This window comes from Ochlerotatus camptorhynchus, unplaced genomic scaffold (genome assembly GCF_037179485.1).
Source record: "Ochlerotatus camptorhynchus isolate MF236.1 unplaced genomic scaffold, CSIRO-AGI_Acam_v1.1 ptg000046l, whole genome shotgun sequence".
Lineage (NCBI taxonomy): Eukaryota > Metazoa > Arthropoda > Insecta > Diptera > Culicidae > Ochlerotatus > Ochlerotatus camptorhynchus.
In genome coordinates this window covers 2,135,297-2,157,677 of record NW_027040537.1, presented here as the reverse complement: position 1 = coordinate 2,157,677, position 22,381 = coordinate 2,135,297, and the positions used below count along the sequence as shown (strand labels likewise).

General features: G+C 41.0%; 1 protein-coding gene across 3 annotated transcripts in view; it reads left to right on the top strand.

The window, feature by feature from the left end:
• The window catches only part of LOC135716612 (non-canonical poly(A) RNA polymerase protein Trf4-1-like), a 79,483-nt gene that overhangs the window by 38,776 nt on the left and 18,326 nt on the right, over positions 1-22,381 (top strand). The window lies entirely within an intron of this gene.

Below are 22,381 nucleotides of genomic sequence, written 5' to 3'. Positions count from 1 at the left end.
TTTCATTTTCGTTTTGCAGTGCAGAGAGGGGCCCAGGGACAATCGACTCTACACACTGTGCCGAAACACAGCATGACGGCACATTTTGACAAGTAGGACACAAACAATATAATATAAACCGGCATCACTGTTGAGTGTTGATGTTTTGCCGATCGTTGCTAAGGTTTACTACTCGGTTCAATACTTTGTTTACCCACAAATTAAGCTAGTAATAAATTTCAAAACGACAAACGGGTTCTCAACAGTGCTCTAAGTATTCTCTGAATCGTGAATCCTAGCAAAACTAAGACCGTCTCTTCCGAATCACAGCCAAAATACCAGCGGATCGTGTTCTCATCTAGAACATCTGCATCTACACCATGGCCGGTTGAGAGCGTCTTGTCGATACGGCAGTCAAGACGACTGAAACGGGTTATACCTCTAGAGACAATTCGTTTTCGATTGAGGATGGAATCATTGTGAAAAATGCCCAACCGGTTGCCTTTGATGATAAATTCGGAAGGCCACCCCAACAATTTCATCAATATCAAGTAAATGGATCTCAACTATACGATGGGGATGGTGAAACACCTACACTATGCTGTTATTCGTACGAAAAGAAGAGTGCATGGTACTTTCCTCACATTCAGTATTGGAAAAGTTCACCAAAACTCACTATAACTCGCGAACTTTTTTCTTGATGAACTTCGTGAAATATCGCGAACTTTTCCAACGCTGCTCAAATTCTCGCTCACATGCTTTACCGAAAGGTCGCCCACTGGAGGCTGTGTTCCAGAATACACTTCTTATTTTTGAACCTAACATTTTATACTGTCGTGGCTACGAGAGTTGAGATACATTAACAATTTTGTTATGCAGAATGAACAATAAAGAAGAAAACAAGCTTATTATAGAGGGCGGCCAGATTTAAATCCCGGTCTTGCCGAGTATCTTTTGGGCGTTAATTTTCACATTTTCTCCTGCGTTTTTCCTCGGATATTCTTGTCAGTCAGTACTATCAATTGGTATGGACTTTATACGGATGTCCATTGAAATTTGTACTGCTATAAGCTCTTGAATTACGAATCGCCCACGTTTGTCATCTGTGCGGGGGCTGAGTGGATTGGGCAGAAACTTCTCGTGTTCTATACAGATCTACAGGCGCCGGATAAAGCATGACAGATCTTCAGGTGGAGATGTTTGATGGTTTTCATCGGCGGAAGGTACCACAACTGCATCAGATCGTAGCTTGGTAGTAGGCTTGATCGGTTGGTGGTGTGTAATTAGGAAGTTGTAGAAGGTATTATAATCAGCGATACGGTAGGCTTAGGTTATATCTTTGAAGGCACACACTTCTAAGTCGATCAGATGATTTAAAACTGGTTCGTCGATGTTGCTCCAAGCGTGAGATTGAACGATCACCCTGGGTTCTGGGTTTAATATACAGGAATTTAATTCTTCATCGATCGGGTTTCTCTTTTGTTCCAGTACACCTGCAAGGAATCAACAATTCAAAAGTACATCGAGCCAGAATCTTGTGGACGGGTTTAATTGGCTTGAACACCGTATTGGTTTGATGGTTTCTAGATCCTCTTCCACCTCCAGACCCGCTAACGCTATAATAAGAATGAAGGTGAATGCTTTCCATGATCCACCAGAGAAATTCAGAATGTAAACATAATCACTAAAGTAATAACTTTCAGGGTTGCCAAACTCATGGCATATTGACACCTTGATAGGCATACTTTGATTGACCAAGGCACGTTCGGCACAGCGCTTGGCACAACTTTCGGTACGACACGAATTAAGTTGAGCCAAGTTCAATACCCCTTGGGTGGAGCAGTAAGAGTGCAAGTCAATCCAAGGCCGATAGTAAGGGAGGGGTAATGGCTGATTCGCCACATGCAGGCTACATGATCGCCATGAGAAGGGATGATGATTAGGTTGAGGTAGGTGGATGGAAGTTTTCTGGATTGAGTTGGCCACAATGCTACAATGTGATGTGGAATGTGTAATCTGGAAATCATTTGAAACTTGTAATGAGTTATTGATTTATACAAGAAGTCATTATTGAGAGGTCTGCTCTGCTTTGAATCAAATTTGAGAATTATAAAGAGCGAACACGAAATTATTGCGACACATTCAACAGGGCATAACTTTTTTTACCATTGGGTAAAAATCAACCAAATTTTGCACACTTTCTCATTGATGTGTATTGTGTACATGCTGTCAAACTCGAAGTCGTGTTTTTCGATTCAACGAAAATGGAGGTGAACCAACGCGAGTTGAGAGAACAAATTCTTTCCAAACACCTGGAATTTCCTGACCTGTCGCACCGGCAGTTGGGAAAAATGTTAAACATTCACCATTCAACCGTCTCCAGAGTGTTGTAGCGGCTCCAGGAGCGGTTGACGTTGGACCACGGCAAAGGAGCTGGAAGAAAACCGGGACCGGAGAACAAAAAGACGGAGGGAAAGGTGAAGCGGATGATTAAAGCAAATCCCAACGTCTCAAGCCGTGATTTGGCTAAAAAGATCGGCATGTCGCAGAGCTACGTCCAGAATGCAAAGAAGAGAGCTGGACTACATACATACAAGGTACAGAACTTCCCAAACCGCGATGAGCGGCAACAATCGACGGCTAAAACTCGGGCACGGAAGCTCTACGAGAAGATGCTGACAAAATATGGCTGCTGTGTGATGGACGACGAAACGTATATAAAAGGCGATTTTAAGCAAATTCCGGGGTTGGAGTTTTTCACCGGCAAGTTCGATGTAGACGACAAATTTAAGAAGAAGAAAATATCGAAGTTCGCCTCCAAATATCTCATATGGCAGGCCATCTGCTCTTGCGGACTGAGGAGTGAGCCTTTCGTGACAAAGGGCACAGTAAATGGCGAGATCACAAATCTGAGTGCCTCGAGAAGCGCCTTTTGCCGTTCTTCCGCTATTTTGGCCAGATTTGGCATCATGCCACTATTCTAAAAGTGTCCTGGAGTGGTATGAGGTCAATTCTGTCCATTTTGTTCCAAAGGACATGAATTCGCCAAACTGTCCGGAGGTGCGCCCGGTGGAGCAGTACTGGGCAATAATGAAGCGGGAACTTCGGAAGAGCAAGAAGACACTCAAAGACGAGAAGGACATGTCAAGAAAATGAAAAAAAAAAACTGAGAAACTGGTACCGGATGACACTGTAAAGACTTTGATGGAGGGCATCAAGCGAAAATGCGTTCAATTTTACACTCAAGGCTCCATCGATTAACTTTTCTTTTGATTTTTGAAGTAAATATATGTATAAAACTACCCTAAAATTTTGGTTTGATTCTAAACATTATAAGAAAATTGGCATGACATTTTCGGTGTCGCAATAATTTCGTGTTCGCCCTTTATAATGATGCTTTCATATCGTTTATTGAGAGGTACGGAATAGTTCCAATGCGAGAATGATTTAAACATTTCAACTTTTGGTTATTAAAGTCTGGAACGCGCAAAAATTGGTCAACTTCAAATTGGTGTATTTCTGTTAAAAATGCATAAAAAAAACCTGAAATGCTGTATTTGGAAGTTGAGTGTATATACAATAGATGCTATGATGAGTTTTCACCGTTTGCTCTCCAGTTTTCAAAATGACGTCTAAGCAAGAGGAGCAGCGTGTCAAAGTTTTGCTCGCGCAGCAAGAGAATCCGACGTTCTCACACGATAAGTTGGTAAAATTGCTGGATGTGGCCAAATCGACCGTTATAAACGTTTTAAAAGTGTTCGAGGAGCGTCTGTCGACCACCAGGAAGCCGGGAAGCGGTGACAATCATAATCCGGACGTAGCAGCGACGACGAAGAAGGTGGCGGTGAAATATAAGCGAAATCCTAACCTCTCCATCCGGGACGTCGCTGGCAAGCTCAATGTATCCCATACTACTGTGAAGCGGGCCAAGAAACGAGCCGGGTTGTCGACGTTTAAGAAGGGGAAGGTGGCGAACCGAGATTACAAACAAAACACGTCGACAAAGCAGCGGTCCCGAAAGCTGTATACGAATCTGCTCACAAAGTTCGACTGTGTCATCATGGACGATGAAACTTATGTGAAGGTGGATTTCAAGCAGCTTCCGGGATAGGAGTTTTATACCGCATCAGGAAAAGGGAAGGTGGCTGTAATTTCCAAAACCATCTATCTATCGAAGTTCCCGAAAAACATGTCGTGTGGCAGGCCATATGCACGTGTGGTCTAAAAAGCGGCATTTTCATTACTACGGGAACCAACAATCAAGAGATCTACGTCCAGGAGTGCCTGGAAAAGCGGCTGCTACCATTCCTAAAGCATCATAATAGACCTGTACTGTTCTGGCCGGACACGGCGAGCTGCCACTATGAGAAAAAGGCAATCGAGTGGTACGATGCGAACAACGTGGTTGTGGTACCCAAAGACCACAACCCTCCCAACAGCCCAGAACTCCGCCCTATCGAACGGACCTTGGTCAAACAGAATCTCAAAAAAACTAATAAATCCATGGAAAACGAGCAGCAGTTTAAATCTAACTGGCGATTCGGCGACGAATAAGATCGATGAGACCACTGTGCAAAATTTAATGGAAGGGGTTAAGCGGAAGGCACGGCAGTTCGGACTTGGCAAACCAAAAGAATAAACGAACATTTTGACGTAGGATTACGTCTTTCGGCAACATATTGGGGGTAAAATTAAAAAAAAAAAACCAAAGTCGACCGAGTTACGAAAAGTGGTCAGGTTTTGAGCACACAAAACTCCCAATAGAGAATGGATTTTAAATCTAACTCTAAATCGAGTTGAAATTTTTCTACGAACCTGCTCAAATGAACACTATCATCCATATTCTTGTTTTCGTTCGAACCGTATTTTCCATACAAAAAAAAGTTTTTTTGTATGGAAAATACGGTTCGAACGAAAACAAGAATATGGGTGTATATCAATTTTCATTAGGTCACTATTGAAAATTACACAAATGTCGAACTGTTGCAATGGTGATCAATATTATCACCAATTGCCTGCAAAAAGCGTTTTCCCTGACACAGATTTCAAAATCAAATTCCATCCGGTCTCGCCGTAAGGTGCTTATTCAATCACCGTGTGTGGTGGTGTCTGGTCGGTCGTCATCAGCTGCAGTAGTTGCAGTACTTTCGGTGCGTCACGTTGATGCGTGGTCTGATTTTGATCCAGAGAAGATGGATTTTAATTCTTAAAATGCCAATCGATAGGTAATTTTTTACGAATCTGTTTAAGTTAAAACTTTATCAATTTTAAATAGATCACTATTGAAAATTGTACGACTGTGAAACTGTTGCTATGATAGTTAAAATGTCACCAATTGCCTGCGAAAAACACTTTCCCTAACACCGATTTCAAAATCGAATTCCAGAATTTTGGGCAAGAAAGAAATAAACCAAAAATTCCGTGCGTTTGGTGCACGGAAATGCGTGATTTTGTCTTTAGAAAACGAGGCGTTTCCGGGATGAGAAAAAGTGGTTTCCCTAACACAGTCGCGAATATTGATACCGAGCACGTAATCCTACGTCTTATCTACGGTCGTGTCTTGGATACAACCACTTACTTTTTTCCTTTAAATATATGACTTAAACTGCCAAAAGAAATATAAGAAGATTTTTGTGATATGAATTTTGACTGAAAGAAACGACTTTTTGTCGCCCAATTTTTGCGCGTCCCAGTCTTTACGGCGCTTTGTGCTCTCGAAACCCGGCGATAACGATTTATTCTGTTGTGAGAGAACTTTTGATTAAACCCATGATTTTCTGCTCAGTAAGCAAAAACGATTCCTTCAGGGTCATCGAGCATCTTAAAAACACAACACTCCACGACAAAATATGATTAAGCTTTCGTTTGTTAGGTTTGTAATGAAAAACAGAGATACGCGATATTTCATATAGTTTCTGCGGTTGAGGGTTAATAAGCTAACACCAGTTGATGGTGCTGGCCTTTATGTACGGCTTGCTGAATTTGCTGCACCCACACATCGCCAGTATTTCTTGGAAAATTTGTCGACCTTCTTCTTCCGGAACATCCAGGCGACGAAAAACTTCATGCCGGGGATCTGCTTGGCGCGGGATTTGGCCACCGTATTCTGTTTATCGTTTCGGTTAGGCGCCTTCCTTACCTTGAAGACATGAAGTCCGGCTCGCTTCATTGTCTGCTGGACGAACCAGACGGAAGAATTGACCTTCGTGGCTACGTCCTGAATCGAAAGGTTCGGATTGCGCTTGAAGTAGTCTTCGCTTTTCTTCCGCTGCCAGCTCGTCGCTGGGTCGTCTGGGTCTCCTTGAACGAATTTTACCACCCGGGACACGGTTGAATTGTCGATTCCAAACTGTTTCGCGATCCACCTGTGGGACTGGCCTGGATTTTCCACGACCGCTTGGCTTAAACTCAGTAGACCATAACAAAGTCTAACATGGTATATTTTCCGGAAACTCGTGTTTCGTGTTGTACTGTGTAATTTGAAGTGATTTCTAAAGAGAGTTCCAAGGGAGTTCCGCAAATAATACCAACGCGAATTTTGACGAGACAATCCAAAGGGCGTTCTGAGAATCGATAATTCTGAGCAGAATATCAAGAAGTGAATTTCATGGGAATTCTTAGGAGAATTAAACTAATCGACAAGCTTCAGTAAATTCTTAGAAAAGTGATTAAACATTCGAAGAGACTCTTAGGATCAATTCCATTAATTTTTAGAGTGGATTGTTATAAATAAATTTTCAAGTGACTCCCAGAGAGAAGCTCGAGTTTTTAGTTTAATCAAATATATGTTAGATGAATTCTGAAAAGAACTGCTCGGAGGAAAAATATTATTCCAGAGGAAATTTTTGAGAACATTCTAAAGAAATCCTGCTCTAATGTTCAGAGTCAATTTTGAAGGTAGTAAAAACATAGAAAAAGTTATTATAACTTATTAGCAGTGACCCAGACAGCAAAAACTTTGTAAATTTTCATTAGGCTCATTAATGTATTATTTGCGTTTAGTTGAAACATACAGTAAAACAATTTCAATGTTACATGTAACGTGGGTAGATCACCTTTTCGTAGTACGTTACGGGATGTAAGATCTACCACCGATTCCTAATCCTCACTACTTCAAACTAGGGGAACAGGATTTTTCAGTAATCAAAGGAACACAGCTTAATCCTTGTTGCTTTTGATGCTTTGTTGATAGTGACAAAACTCGACTTTGTCCACCGAGGATAATCTTGAAACAAGAAAAAAATTAGTTAGTTAGTCTTCATCTATGTGATTCCTAATCTTCTATTCGTTGTTCCCAAATTTGAAGTGGTTAAGATTAGGCTTCTGATGCATGGTCATTATCAGTGTCATTCCTTAATTTTGTTGCTAAGGAATCCAATTTTGACTGACAAAGATGAGTGCCTTTGGAGGGTGTTTCAACACACCGAAGGGTATAAATAGCGGGACCTTTCAATTACAGTCGGATCCTTGCGATAAATGCAAGAATGACAACTGTAAACAAAATCATACTTCATCATTTCTCAATAGTGATGGAGTAATACGACATGTACTAAACTAAGGACACGGGATATAGGGGAAATGGCTCTAATGTTGGCCTATGGATCTAAGATTGGACCCATCGCTAAAAATCTGCTATTTATCAATTTTATCTAGATGAACGCGTCATTGGAACGGTACTAATGGATATTTTTGGTCGCTATTGAAAATTTAGTCGATTGCTGAATTTATGTTTGGGCTCAAATTAGGGGCATTAAGGCCGACATTACATCCATTTTCCCTACTACAATATATTAAATTACTGGTCGCAGTGGTATACATTCGTTTGCATTACATGGATGTCAAAAGTTCAATTGAAATTTATTTAATTTTTAACGAACAACGATATAAATTAACATGAACGTGTAAATTTCAGCTTTAATTCATTGAATTTCAGATAGTCAAACGTGTAATTTTATATTTAAAAACCTCCTCCAGTTCGTTCCCCTTGGATAGTTTTTGCACCTTGCTGTTGGTGGGCGGGCTTAATTTCATGCTTTATAGTGGAATGTTGGAGACGGTAGGTTTATGGTCGGCGTTGCTGGCTCATGCCGCGATAGAATGGCGTCATGGGCAGGCAATAGGGATTACTAAGCTTCCCCTCTCTGATGAACCACTGCATGAGGAAACTAAAGATCTAGTCCAGCAGTATAGTATCACACTTGTTACTCCTTTTATTGAGAGCCGCGTCGTAGTACGCTTACGTATAGGCACTGACGTTGGGTGTGATACTGGCGGGTTTTGCCGCAAATCACTCTTATTTTATTTATTTTTTACGCAGATAGATTTATTTGGGTTTGCAAGGGAATTATACTATTGAAATATTTCAGAAAGTGCCCAACAGTGCTCCTTCTATTTGCGTGACAAGCTTTCATTGTTGTTTTCATTGAAGTATTACTCAGAAAACAATGTTAAACATCATTTTTGTACATGGTATTGTAACTAATCTTATATGTGCTTCATTTTGATTTGGGATAAGTGTTTGAACTATGGCTCGGGATTTCCACTGTGGTGTGCTTCTATTGTGACATACCCATATGTATTTTTGTGGTGCCACATAGTGGAAACGTGAGAGCGTAGTTGGAACATTTACCCTATACAATATACAATTTAAAATTAGCTTGGAAACTAACTTCAAAGTGAAGCCTTTTAGTCACTTGAAGGTGTCATCTGGGACGAACAAAGATGTAAGATAAGATATGTAAAAGCCAGAAGTACTTGAAACACGTTAAATTGTAGTTTAAAAGCATGGGTTATGTAGGTAGATTAGAGATTTCAGTTATTTATTAAATAAACTTCAATTATAGAATTCAGAAAGTTAATTAACATAAGAGATAGGACGCGGGGGGTCCGCTTAGGGAGGCGACTAGCCTATGAAGTTGTATAATAAATCTTCCTATTTAGTGTATTTGTTAATTACAGACAATGTCAATAGCGAAAGTCATATCTTCAACCAGGCGCTTACGAACAAGTGAAATTTTAGGAAAGATGTGTTAAATATGTTGATAGGTTTGAAATAAGAATTAGGATTGTTGTGCTTTAGTTTTCGGTAAGGTATGATGTGTCAACAAAGCCCTTTTGAGCAAATTTTCAAACATCAAATTGATTGAGTGATTTATTGAAAGACATTGCGTTGCGAAAATTGACAAGTCATACATCTAACATAGTAGTAGTAGCAGTGTCGCATAATCTTATCACAATTGCTGCAAATAGTGCTTGAGGAGGGGCCAGCAGGGCTGAATACGGATCAAAACTAACATAACTACTAACACTAAAATGATCCCAGAACTAACACTTATCCATTGCACTTTTAGTTATTTATTAGTTTTATTTTTCTACTAAGTCATCTATGCTTCTTTCTATTGTTTGGATCAAGTACAACTAATACTAATCTACCTTTATGTATGTTTTACTCCCTTTTAATCCATTATCTTTATGAATGGCGAATCATATGACGTGAGACACGTACAAGCTGGAACTCAAAGAATTACTTCGAACAGGATGTCAAACAAATTCAGGACCAATCCAAATGAGACCAGAAACCAACAAGGCATCGGGGAGTTATATATTCTGGGAGAGGTATTTGATAAATAATCAAAAAGTGGTAAGTTAAAATCAGAGCCAAGGATCATAATTCATTAATTATTAGAAATCTCGATAATTTTTTCAAGGGAGCGTATTGGCTTTTGTAGGCGGTGCGTTTGGTCGTTGATTTGGCTTAACTGGTGGCTCGCCCACGCGGGCTGGCACTATCATCAGATAGGGGAAATTTTCCTCTACCTGCTGGTGGTGTTGATAAGCGTGTGCAAGCTGCCGGTTGTGCCGGATCGACGATCGGATGCATTGTTTGCAGGAGCTGGTGCTTCCCTTTGAAAAAGTAATAGAGAAATAACCATAGTATCCTGTAATTGATATTACTATTTTTATATATCAATGAAATTAGTCATGACAGAGTAACAGATGGGGAAGGACAATAGACACAAGTTGACACAATAAACAAGACAAGTGGGGGTTAATACACAAGACAAAATGACAAAATAAGTGACGACAGAAGACAAGACTGGGACGAAAATCAACCTTTTAAAAAAAACAAGAATGCGCAATTATATTATCAAAACTATTTGGATCAGCACAAAAACAACAGTGACCAAACGGGCACCATAGCCTAGGAACGTCTGTGTGTTGATTTAAAATAGAGGCTCATAGAAGCAAAATTTATCAATAAAAGGGGTCCAGTGTAGAGTTTTAGCAAGTTGCTGCCACTGGATCACTACAAAAAAAAAAAGAAGATAGCTGTCATAATGACTTTTTAATAATTATTGTAGCACTGCAAAAATTATTTTCGTTCGCCACGATTGTGATGATGGATTTTTAATATTTGATTTAAGGGGGTATTCCCGATCTTTTTTTTTCAAAAAATCAAATTTTTGTTTTTCACGTTTTTTTTGTACTTTAGACTATATACTTTCATCCCCCCAAGCCGTTTTCCGATCAGCGAATTCGGTGTCCAGGCATAGCTGACTAATGGTAAGAACCCCCAAATGGTTTTAACTAAAGTCAAAACTTTAAACGCGTTTTTCTCGAAACCACATTTTTTTTTATCGGGCGAAACTATAAGAGATATTGACTTGAATCTTTGCGCATTTTGTTCCTTCTTAAATTCTTTGGAGCTTCTCCCACTTTCAGCCAAAAATATTAACATTTAACATTGTTTGAAGCACCTTAAAGCTGCAAAAAAGCGGGCTAAAAATCGCCTGTTTTTTCATATGGCCGCCATTTTGTTAATTTGCAAGATTTTTTGCTGCCAACGGGAGAAGCTCCAGAGAATCTTATGCAGATTATTAATTTCATCACGAAATCTGTTTCAGATGAAGCCGTTCCAGAGAAAAGTCTTCGCCCGTCCAGCCGTTTGCGGCGAACAGGGGTCTATTTGCCGCCATTTTGTGACGTCAATAATGTCTTTTTTTATGTCGAAAAAAATTTATTTGTAAACTTTAATGTTCAATAAACAATAATCCCAAAGAGTTAGGCGCATTACTATTCATTTTCCATGAAAAAAAAATTAATCGAAAAACAGGCCGAAAAAAGGCAAAAGATTGGGAATACCCCCTTAAGAGTAGTAGATTAATTTAAAAAAAAAGTATACAAAGGTTTGAGCTTCGCGCGCGTATTACGGATATAGAGGACTGAATTTAAAATTTGATTAAAAAAAAAAATGCAATTTTGAAGCTTATTTGGAAGATACCTTGAGTTAGTAGTAAGCAGCGAATCCAAACACAAAGCAACCAACGATACAGACAAAACGGTTGCTACGACAACCATGACAAGCTCGCTCTGTAACATTGCTCGATCGGAGTGGTAGAAGGATAGTGATATATTGCTTGCCTGCTTTGTTGCAATATACATGCCGTCTCATCTATCGTATAAAAATTACCACTTTAGTCTGTTATTTGAAATTAGCATCTTCAACTATTCTATTCGTTATTTATATGAATCAAACAAAGTTATATTGAATTGTCATAGACTCTAGGTGTCCGAAAGTGCGGTCAAAAGAATGGCAAGTTTTCTAGCTACCCGAGCAAAGTTGGTTAACAAAATGAAAGCAAATCGATATTAAAATTTGTAGTTCCTATCATAATGAAAACTCATTTTGATTTCAATTGTCACGACATTAGTCTGATATCATATTGTGCTTTCATTATGCAGTCAAATCTTTTAAAATGAAAGAGGCTTAACTTGAATTGATCTCCGGCTTTGCTCGGGTACTACCAGCCTCAATAAAATGGATAATGTGTACCTCCAGATTTGATCCTTTACGGCTGATTTAGCTGCCACTTTTCCACAACCCACCAAACCCGGATGCATTGGTCGGTGCACTTTAGTACTTCATGAAAAGCTTTTTATGAAAGACCTCCTATTCCTACCTTTGGATGGCATACCGTCCTCCCCAAAATATACCGGCGCATGAAATCGCGGAATGCGGTCGGCATTGTAAAATACGAATGAATTCGTTTGCCCTCAGTTGTACATTGTCAGTATAGATATACCTCTACCTGCCTAGCCTAGTTTTGTCTCCGTGCGTTATTTAAAATGTAACAGATTTTACTTTTCGGTTTTGCATCACCATCGTTCTCCACTGTGACTAGGTACCTATACCCATGTATTCGGGTTTCACAGTGTAGCACACGGCGCACACTGAAGTCACCGCACTTGCTTATGAATAAGATTTTCATAAATCTCCCCAGGCCTTAGTAGTGGAATAACCACGTGGTCGGTCGGTCGGTCGGTCGGTCGGCGGCGGCGGTGCCGATCTCATTCACGATCTAGACAGACAGACGTTCCGGCTTCTGGGCACATGTCCCGTCGTCCATGGCCACCGCACATCTCCTCTCACCGACTCTGGCAAGATAGATGAGTGTAGCATGCGACCAGCTGTGCAGATGTGTGTATTCAAGTGTGCCACCACCGCACACTACGACGGTACGGTCGCTGTTGCTAAGCAAAGAGGAACTGCATTACATATTCTGTGGAGGCAATTCAGAAATCACTCAATTAGACCTCCATCTTCGCCAAAGGGCCGTCCAGGGAAGTAATCATTTAACTCTTAAGAAGCGCCACGGTCTATGCAGCTTTCAAGTGGTGGGGGCAGCACTTGAGATTTTTGACATTGATCATCAATCGAAAAATAACCGATCAAGCAATCGACATAATAGCCCTAATCAAATTAAACTTTTCCTTTTTCGTCGGTCACGCATCGTATCATTGATTTATCTGTTCCGTGAGTGGCCACTTTTATCATCATTAGCTATCGGTTTTCATTTTTTTTTTGTGTGTGGTGCCGATGCGCCGCTGCCGGCCATGTTTCTTCTGAATTCATTTCTGAATGATTATCTCTGCTTCTCCATCTTAGCTTGCCTTGATTGTTCATTAGCGCCTTTCGTTTCACACACATCAGGCAAGCAAATGCAGGGTGTCTAAAAGCTTGAAGAAGCGTGGATTTTCGGCCAATTTACGAATGCATGCAAACTCGGTGCAGTTTTCGAGGGATTTAGATAATTTATTCAGGAGTTTTAAAGGCATCATGAGCCGAGTAGAATGACTGTAGGCGTGACCGAAGGTTTATTTTGATTTTGAAAACTCCTGTCAGCGTGATGCTTTGATTGTGTTTGTAATATTGCGTGAAAAAAAAAGTACATACATTTCACTAAAAGTTGATGTTCTACGATTTTGATCAATTTTAAAGTGTTCATTGTGTCCAATATCAGAAAAGTTAGCATTTTTGATAAGCGATCAAAAAATATAAGTTGAAAAATCTCAAAAATGTTCGTTTTAAAACTTAGTGCGTAGTTGTAGTTTTTTTTTTTTTTTTTTGAAAGGGCAAAGTTTCCTACAACTTTATTTTAGATGCCATTTCGATTAGATGAGCCGTTATCGTGCTATGATTTATTGGAAAATATCGAATACGCCATTTTGAAAAGTTAGGCGGCAGTCAAAATGGCCAAATTCCATCAAAGACGCGCCCTTTCTTCAATAGGTGTCCTTAGTGACAAAAACAAGTGATGATACTGATATTTGTGCATGCATCAGAACCCTGGCGCAAACCGTCTATTGTTACTTGAAACTTGCCTAAAATCGAGCCTTATAGCTGCCGAGCTGATTGGCAACCTTTGAGCGTGTTTACAAATCAGTCCACCTGTCTAGTTTATGGTCAACCCTGTCTTACGGGGTATGTTTAAAGCTGTTTGTGAAAAAATGGGCCGTTTACACTTGCCATACCACCTCCCCTAAACTATGCTTGTCGTACCGTAAAGACTCTAAATCAGGACACTTATGGCACTTAATAAAACAGTATTATAAAACGAAGCAGACTGGATTCGAACCTAGAACGTTAAATCCTAATGAATAAGTTGCGCTTATTGAATTCAGAAGTGTCTTATGAAATCAATAATCTAGACACACACACCTTTGAAAATCAACATTTCTCGATTACTTTTTCTAAGGGACGTATCAGCTTTTGTAAACAATCTATTTGATCGTCGATTTGGCGTAACTGGTAGCTCACCCACGCATGCTTACACTACCATCAGATAGGGTACAGTGGTTGATAGTGGTTTTAGAATGTGTGGGTGAACTACTAGATACACCAAATCAACGATCAAATGCATTGTTCACAAAAGCTGATAACCTCAGGGCCCGAGGAAAACAACCCGCGATACCCGTTAGAGATGTCTTGGCGAACCGAGATCTCGACTATTTGAATTTAATTTATGTGTTTTTAAAACTGATAGATCTGAGGATTTAGTAGTTAGTGTCATCTTGTGTTCTCCCAAGTTGTTAGCTGCCCATCGGTGTACCCCATGTTTGTCTTTTTCATCAGAGTGTTGCTTAGTTCGAGATCAAGAGCACATTGCTCTCCAAAGCTTGTGTTCACAATCCCTACCCTGCCATCCATTTGTTACAATTTGTCACCCCTAACCTCGAGATAGCCGCGAGTAATCGGCCCCCGCTTTACTAACGTTAGTTTTAAGTAATTTTGTAATCTAATCAATGAATATTGGCTCCGCAAAGCTATAGCAAATAAGCCTGGAAAAAATAAACGCATTATAAAAAAAAAGTCCCTTCGAAAAAGTAATCGAGATTTGTTATTTTTTAATGTGGTCGCTATACAGAAATGCACTATATTTATATTTGAGTTGACTACTTTTTGCTTATTCCACTCTTTGAATTCTGCAACGGAACGTGTCCAACTTTCTTTATGAACCTATTCAATTAAGGTGGTGCCTTGATGAAGCTGGATTTGCCCCAGTGCTGGGATCAGGATAAAGACATGATACTTGGGGCGGCCTTTCGAGAGCTTTAAGTAAGTTCCCAGGAAATTATTGAAATGGTCCGAAGAAACTGTTGAGATGCTCGGAACCTTCCAACAACAACAAGTTACGAGAGATCATCTACTTAGGATGTTCAGAGAAAGTATCTGAGAAGCTCAGAAGAAGCTTCTGGAAAGTTTAAATGGGTCCCATTTGCTCGAGATATTCCAATGTGACTGCTGGAAAGTTTCGAGCTGAAATGATACAAACGAATTTCCGAAAAGCTCATAGGAAACTTCCAGGGAGTTCTAAGGGACCGTTTGGGTAGTTCAAAGGAAACTTCCGGGGAGTTAAAAGAAGTGGCGTCCCGTATCCTCATTTTTATTTGCTCAACAACTCGTAATTTAGAGTCATATCTATATTCAAATCGGTCCCAACTTGCTTTTTTTTATAATTCTTGTCTGAAGTAACCTTGGAACTACCAAGTTCCAAGGGAGCATCAATTAAGTTCTGTGGAGTGATCAAAAAAACTTCAGCCAATTTCCCGTAGAACTTCAGGCAAACCCCGAGAGAACTTTACACAAACTCCTGGGGAAATTAAGGCCACTTTTGAGGAAAATTCAGCCAAGTTCCGAAGAAACTTAATGCATGTTCATAGAGAACTTCAGGAAAGATCCTGTTCACGAAACTTCCAAGATGTTCACGAAACTTTCGAGATATTAATAGAACTTCCTCAACTTCACGGAACCTCCGACATTTTCACAAATCATCTGACAAGTTCACAAAACTTCCTAAAAGTTCCCGGAACTTTCGAGAAATTCACGTAGCTTTGGTCAGTGATGCAAAATATCATGACACTCACTCGACACTCGTCAATGCATCGCCTACGCATTTCAAGTTCGTCTCGGCACGCGCGACTGTGAAGCGAGCAACGAGCACAGATGAGTGTCGTGATTGTCGGGAATGACCAGCACGGTGATGGATCACCACCGAAGACGACTTTCGCCAGTTGCTTTTTACTTCTTTCGTCAATTTGATGGATGCTAATGGAAAGTGTTTCGACAAGCGCATTGATAGGAATGTACCAAGCGTTGCTACCATCAGCTGTTTGACGATCGTGATTGTGAAATTGTGATAGGTCACAACTCTGGCTTTGGTAAAGTTCACAGATCTTCCGAGATGTTAACGGAACTTCTGAGAAGTATCTATGAGATCTTATGAGATATTCACGGAACTACCAGCAAGCTCACAGAACATCCGACAAGTTTACTAAACTTTCGACTAGTTTACGGACCTACCAAGGAGTTAACAGAACTTCCGAGATGATAGTGGAAATTCACAGAAGTTCACTGTCCTTCCGATATGTTCACGGATTTCTCGATCTTGTTTTCCGTACTGAGTACCTACTACTGAGTACCTGCTACAAACACCAAGAAGGCACCCATCAGCATGGACCGGGGACCAACGGCTCTACTTCTCTTCCGAAGGAAGGTGTGTGATCAGAGATTTTATGCCTCAGAAAATCCCGACTGGGATTGAACCCAGGCCTTTTGAAGTGAGAGGCAATCACGCTTACCACTACACCAGTTCATGTCAAAGAAGTATTGAGGAAAGTTTCGAGAAAACTTCCAAGGGAATTCTGAGGACCATTTCACGGTGAATTCTGATTTCCAATTTCAGTTTGGTCTAAAACCATAATTTATCAATCTTTTTCTGCACAACAAATTGCATTTTATCGGGAATCTATTCAATTTTTGAATACGTCAAGGAAAATTTGAAGCAATACATGGTTCTGGAGTTATTCCAGTTTCCGTTCGGGTCACTATGGGTCGACAGCCGGATTTACTCTGCTGTAATAATTATACACACGGTTAACAACATATTTTCTCACTCAAATTATGTAAGTGAACCAATTATGGCTATATTGATGGTCCATCATCACATTGGACATTCCGGAAAAGTTCCGGTGCCCCTCGGGGAAGTGGCCAATACTCAACAAGATCCAAAACCCGTTGTGCAACTTATCAAATTTATGATTTTACAAAACTCGGCTATTAATGGCCTTATTGACACCCCACGGTCAAACTGGTGCTCCTGGGCATGTTCTAGTGCCCCGGGGAAGTGGCCCATTCTTATCAAGCACCAAAACCCGTCGTGCGACATATCAAAATTCATGATTTTACAAAACTTGACTGGTAATGGCCTTATTGACAGTCCGCGGTTACACTAGTCCTCCTGGGCATGTTCCGGGCCCCCCCGGAAAGTGGCAAATTGTCAACGAGAACCAAAGGCCGTCGTGCGACATGTCAAACTTCATGATCATACAAAACTTTGCCGGTAATGGACTGTCACATGATCACACTAGCCCTCTCGGGCATATTTCGGGACCCCCGGGGAAGTGGACAATTTTCAATAAGAATCAAAATCCGTCGTGTGCGACATAATCAAACTTCACGCTTTTTCAAAACTCGGCTAGTAATGACCTTAATGAGAGTCCACGGTTACATTGGACATCCCGGAAATGTTTCGGTGCCCTCGAGGAAGTGACCAATTCCTAATAAGGACCAAAACCCGTTGTGCAACATATCAAACTTCACGTGCCCCCAGAAATGTTCAGATATGTGATGTTAATTCGCCAGCAGAATTTCTCTCACTATTCTCGGCTTCAGCTCCAGATCATCAGCTCAGATCCGGATCCGAAGCTGAATCGTGAAGAATCGAGAAAGAAAAAAAAAGATCCGAAGAGCTGGACTGGTAAACCTAAACAGCTCCCAGTGAATTATTCGAGTAGATGATTCGAATCCGGAGCTGAGCTGATGAGCTGGAGAGCTGCATTTCGCTTTTCGGTTATTTGCTTTTGTGCGGATCTTCCGCTCCCCCAGAGAATGATGGGAGGAGAGGTGAGAGCACATATGCTAGAGGAATAACATCAGCAATAAGAGCCGGGTACATACATAAAATGAATAATACCAGTAGAAAATTAACATCGTATAGCACATGTGCATATGCAGGGATGCCATTCTCCCCAGAGTAAGCAGGGTGATGAGTTGAAAAGACACCTCGCACTATGACAAAAGCAAACTCACCCGAGAGATCTTTATTTTGTTTTCAGTTTCTATCGCTTCTCCCACTTCGCAAACAAATACAGTTTCTGACCTCGCAGCTCCACCAGTCCAACACACCGGAGCGTATGAGTGATCACTAGGGAGCACCGTAGAGAGTTCTCCCCGGTGAAGACTTTGGTTGTTAGTTTGTTGCTAAGAAGAAGAGGAGACAACTGACTTCTTACTCTTTTATCTCTATTTCTATCTTACGCATTTCAAATCGGCCAATCACGAGCTGGTTCGCGTTTGACAGAAAAGTGATTCGTTTTCGACCCCGTATTGCCATATCTTCCTCTTAGGTTTATTGCATACAAAGATTTTTGAAAGGTTACTTTTTCTATTAACGTACAGTAGTCAATTATTTTAAAATTTGGTGTACACATTTTGGAAATGCGAATACGGGAATTTGCTTCAGTTTAGTCGACAGACAGACATGAGGCAGAGATCGATAAGGATCACAGTGGAAGTTCCACAAGGCTCCATCCTTGGTTCATCGCTCTGGACCGGGATGTACAACGGCGTGCTAAAGGAGTTGAGATCGTTGGCTTTGCGGACGACATCGTCTTGACGGTAACAGGCGAGACGCTGAAAGAAGTGGAAGTGCTGGCGACCGAGGCGATCGACATGATTGGTAACTGGATGTAAGGAGCGAAGCTGCAGATAGTTCATCATAAAACGGAAGTTCTATTGGACAGTAATTGTAAAGCGGTACAGCGGGAAGATATCACCGTCCGGGGCATGCCGTAACCTCAAAGTGGAAGACAGCGAGTGCTACAGGCGGAGGGAAGCCGGAAGAGTACGGAAAGTTGTGTGAGCGGAGTCGTTGGCTAAGTGGCAACAGGAGTGGAACACGGCAGAGAACGGTAGATGAACACGTAGACTAAAAAAGAGATGAACCAGCCTCTGGCTGAAAGTCTCGCTATTAAAGATAACCTCACCTAACCACGTAGCTAATACAGATTTTTTTCGACCTGGGTGAACAGAAATCACGGAGACATCAAATTCCACCTAACGTAGCTCTTGACTGGCCGCGGCTGCTTCAGGAAGTATCTGCATTGGTTCGGACCCGCAGAGTCACCCCTCTGTTCGGAGTGTGGCAACGTGGATGAAACGCCGGAGCATGTGGTCTTCGACTGTCCAAGGTTCGAGGCAGTTTTGTGAAGGGAGATGCCCGTCCTTAACGTGGAGAATGTCGTCGATGAAATGTGTCGAGAGGAAGGCACTTGGAATGCCGTCAGCAGCTGCAGCGAAAATGGAGAGAAGAGCAGTGATCTAGCCACACCAGAACACCCGATGAATATTGACGAGATGCCGCGTCAAGTTGAATACCGTGACCACTTTTAATGTTTTTTTTTCATTTGCCCTGCAAAGCACAACATTCACAACCTCCTTTTCCGTACCGTCCTCAAACCGCACTAAACTCTGCAACAGAAAGGCTTTCGGTGAAATGGCATTTGGCCAAATTTTCCATAGCAAATTTTTTTTTTCGCCCCTCTCTAGCTCAAAACCTGGCTACGCTCTTGTCTTTGTATACGTTTTTCAGCCATTTAATTGATGTTTTCACTCACTCACGTCAAGCTCTGCCGGAATCTTTGGAGAAACAATAACGCATTTGCGCTGCTATCTTTCTCACGGAAGTGAGTGTATAAACAGACAAAAAGTGAACTGTCAACATTCTCACTCTCTCGTGCTGTGCCTAAAAATCTCTCCAGTGGTGCCAGGAAAAATCTCCGAGGAGACAAGCAGAGATTCACCCCAGAGAATGATATCTCTTGCACCCGGGTGATTCTCCCCAGATAATTTTCAACTCTGTGCATATGTATCTCTCTCTCCCAAACAGCCGCTTGGAAGTTTTCTTTTACCATTGGTGATGTCGATCAGTAGGCACATGGTGAATTACGCGCGCGTTTTGGTTTACGCGGTGACTGAATTGAATTGTTTAGACTTATAATATCAGTGAGCTGATGAGCTGCGGTTCCTAAAAATGAACCGCGGATCATCAGCTCACTTTAGAGAATCGGGTCTATAGAACAGCTCGGGAGCGGATCACCCATCTCTATCTCATGCTCAGGCCAACGACAAGGTCTATACCAACAGCAGCGTTTGACAGTAGGCAGCATCTCGAGGGCTCAAATTGTTTATTTTGCTGTGCTGGGCCCGTTGTCACGGTATAACATGTTGCCTACGTTGAAATTTTCGCTCCACAGTGCTCAAACGGGTCCAAATTGGGCCCTGATTAGTCTCCCAAAACTTGAACTCATTTAGTGAGAAACTGACTTGGCACAAACCATTTGAAGTTTATATGGAAATTACTATGGGAAAACAAAACTTTTTGTTTATTGTCTTCTAGCGTTTTTACGTATCGTACTGTTAACAAATTCTACTGCTATTCTAATGGGAATTTTTATCAGCTACAACTTTGCAGAAAATCGGTTTTCAGCCAAACGTCAGTTTAAATAGTTATTAATTGTTTAAGAGATTGATAATCTTATGGCAAGATTAAGCAACTGTATTGTGGGCAACACTGTATTCTGCAGTGTGACATAGTAGCCATGATTTTTGTCCTCTATTCTACGCGCCATAAACACCAATGTTGCCTGCTGAACAGTTGATTGAGTATAACCATAAAACATCAGTGACTTGAATCATTAATAATTTGTGTTCCTTACATTTGATCGAAAATTGGTCTTCAACAAAGTTGTTGCTGATAAAATTTTCAACATGCTCAGTTATCATATTTTAACGTAGAGAGAACTGGTAAATTTTGAGATAGATATGAACCGAAATTATGGTTTCTCCATAGTAATTCCTATATAAACTTCAAATGGTTTGTGCCAAGACAGTTTCTCAAATTTTGGGAGGCTAATCAGTGCCCAGTTTGCAACTGTTTGAGCACTGTGGAGCGAAAATTTCAAATTTTGCATCAGTCTATTGCTCATGCTCTACCGTCGTCTCTCTTACACAACACAAACGGTAGAACAACATTCGAGCAAAAAGAAAACTATCAAATAACTATCATATGACATGTGTGATTTTGTTCTGATTCCTCGATTTGGTGTAAATTAAACCATTTCTGATCAGAAATGTTATTACTAGGACATCGTTGCTTGCTATTTTCAGAATTCACACAAGCACAACATCAGCAGCTCTTACTATGAGAAAAACTAAAATACAAACATTCGTGACGGTCTTCGACGATAGTGTCGTATGATATAGCCTGTCATATGACATTTTAGTTTGATGCTGTAATTTGATAGCTTTTTTTGCAAGTGTCGGAAGCAAAGGCAGTCGATTATCAAAACAAATGTGACCGCTTACAAGACTGGTCAAACTTACATTCCCCGGTTGGGTTGGGTGTATTCATTTAAGATTTATGGTTGATAAAGTCCCCAACCCAAATAACTAATAAGCCCGTAAATTAATAAAACCTAATATACGGCTTCCGAACTTTATATTTTGCCTTACATGGGGAAAAAAGTGGGCAAATAGTGGGTTGATTGCTTCCTTGAGTGATGCATCATTTGAAAACTGCTAACAGCTTCAAACTAATGAAAAATAATTTAATTCAATATATGATCATGCATGCAATCATTCATCCTTACGATTCATCGACATCTCATCCGAAGCGTTCCACAAGGCCAAAACGGAAGACGATAATAATTGTAGAGTGCGTCTTTTTAATTAATGCCATTAAGCTGTGATAAATTCCCTGGAACGTTTCGCCATGCCCCCACCTGGACCTGTAATAATCGGTATCACAGTCACAGTAGCAGATCGCATCGAACCAACAAAATGCCTGCTTACAATTCAGTTTCTGCCGACCACTGGTGAACTGGTACCGTCGGCAAAGCCACCTAATTTAGATCAACCTTGATCTCCAGCCTTTAGCAGGTACGGGCACTGCTACGCGATCAATGAACTTTACCGATGGTGCGCGCTTTCGAATTTTTTTCGCTTCTACATAGTACCCACTTCTTACTGGAACTAAAATTTTAAAACGCCCGGTTTTGGTTGATGGATTTCTCCGAATTTATCCTTTTAAGGTGATCGACTGTCCCATCCTCGCCAACGTAAAAAAAAGCAAACAACGCAGACGACGTTGCCCGTCTGTCATGGAACCCCATAGCGTTCGGAAATTTCTGATACATAGTTCAAAAATAGAACCCCCCAAAGTCCATTATTTACGGCACCGTGAGTCAACTCCGGCGCAACCTCCGTCCCAGGTGGTGGTTTGTTTGTTTTTTGCCACTGGTAGAAGATGGAAACAAAAGAAATGAAAAAAAACGTCATGGTCATCATTTTGGAAACCTTCTCACTCGGGTTTCACCCAACGAACGGGGTGCCCAAAAAAAAAAGAAAGTGTTTATTGTTGCAATTACCGATCTGATCGATCTGCTATGCTGCAGCCCCCAGGCGGCAGCGATCGTCGATCCCAAATTTCGTCGCATCACCACT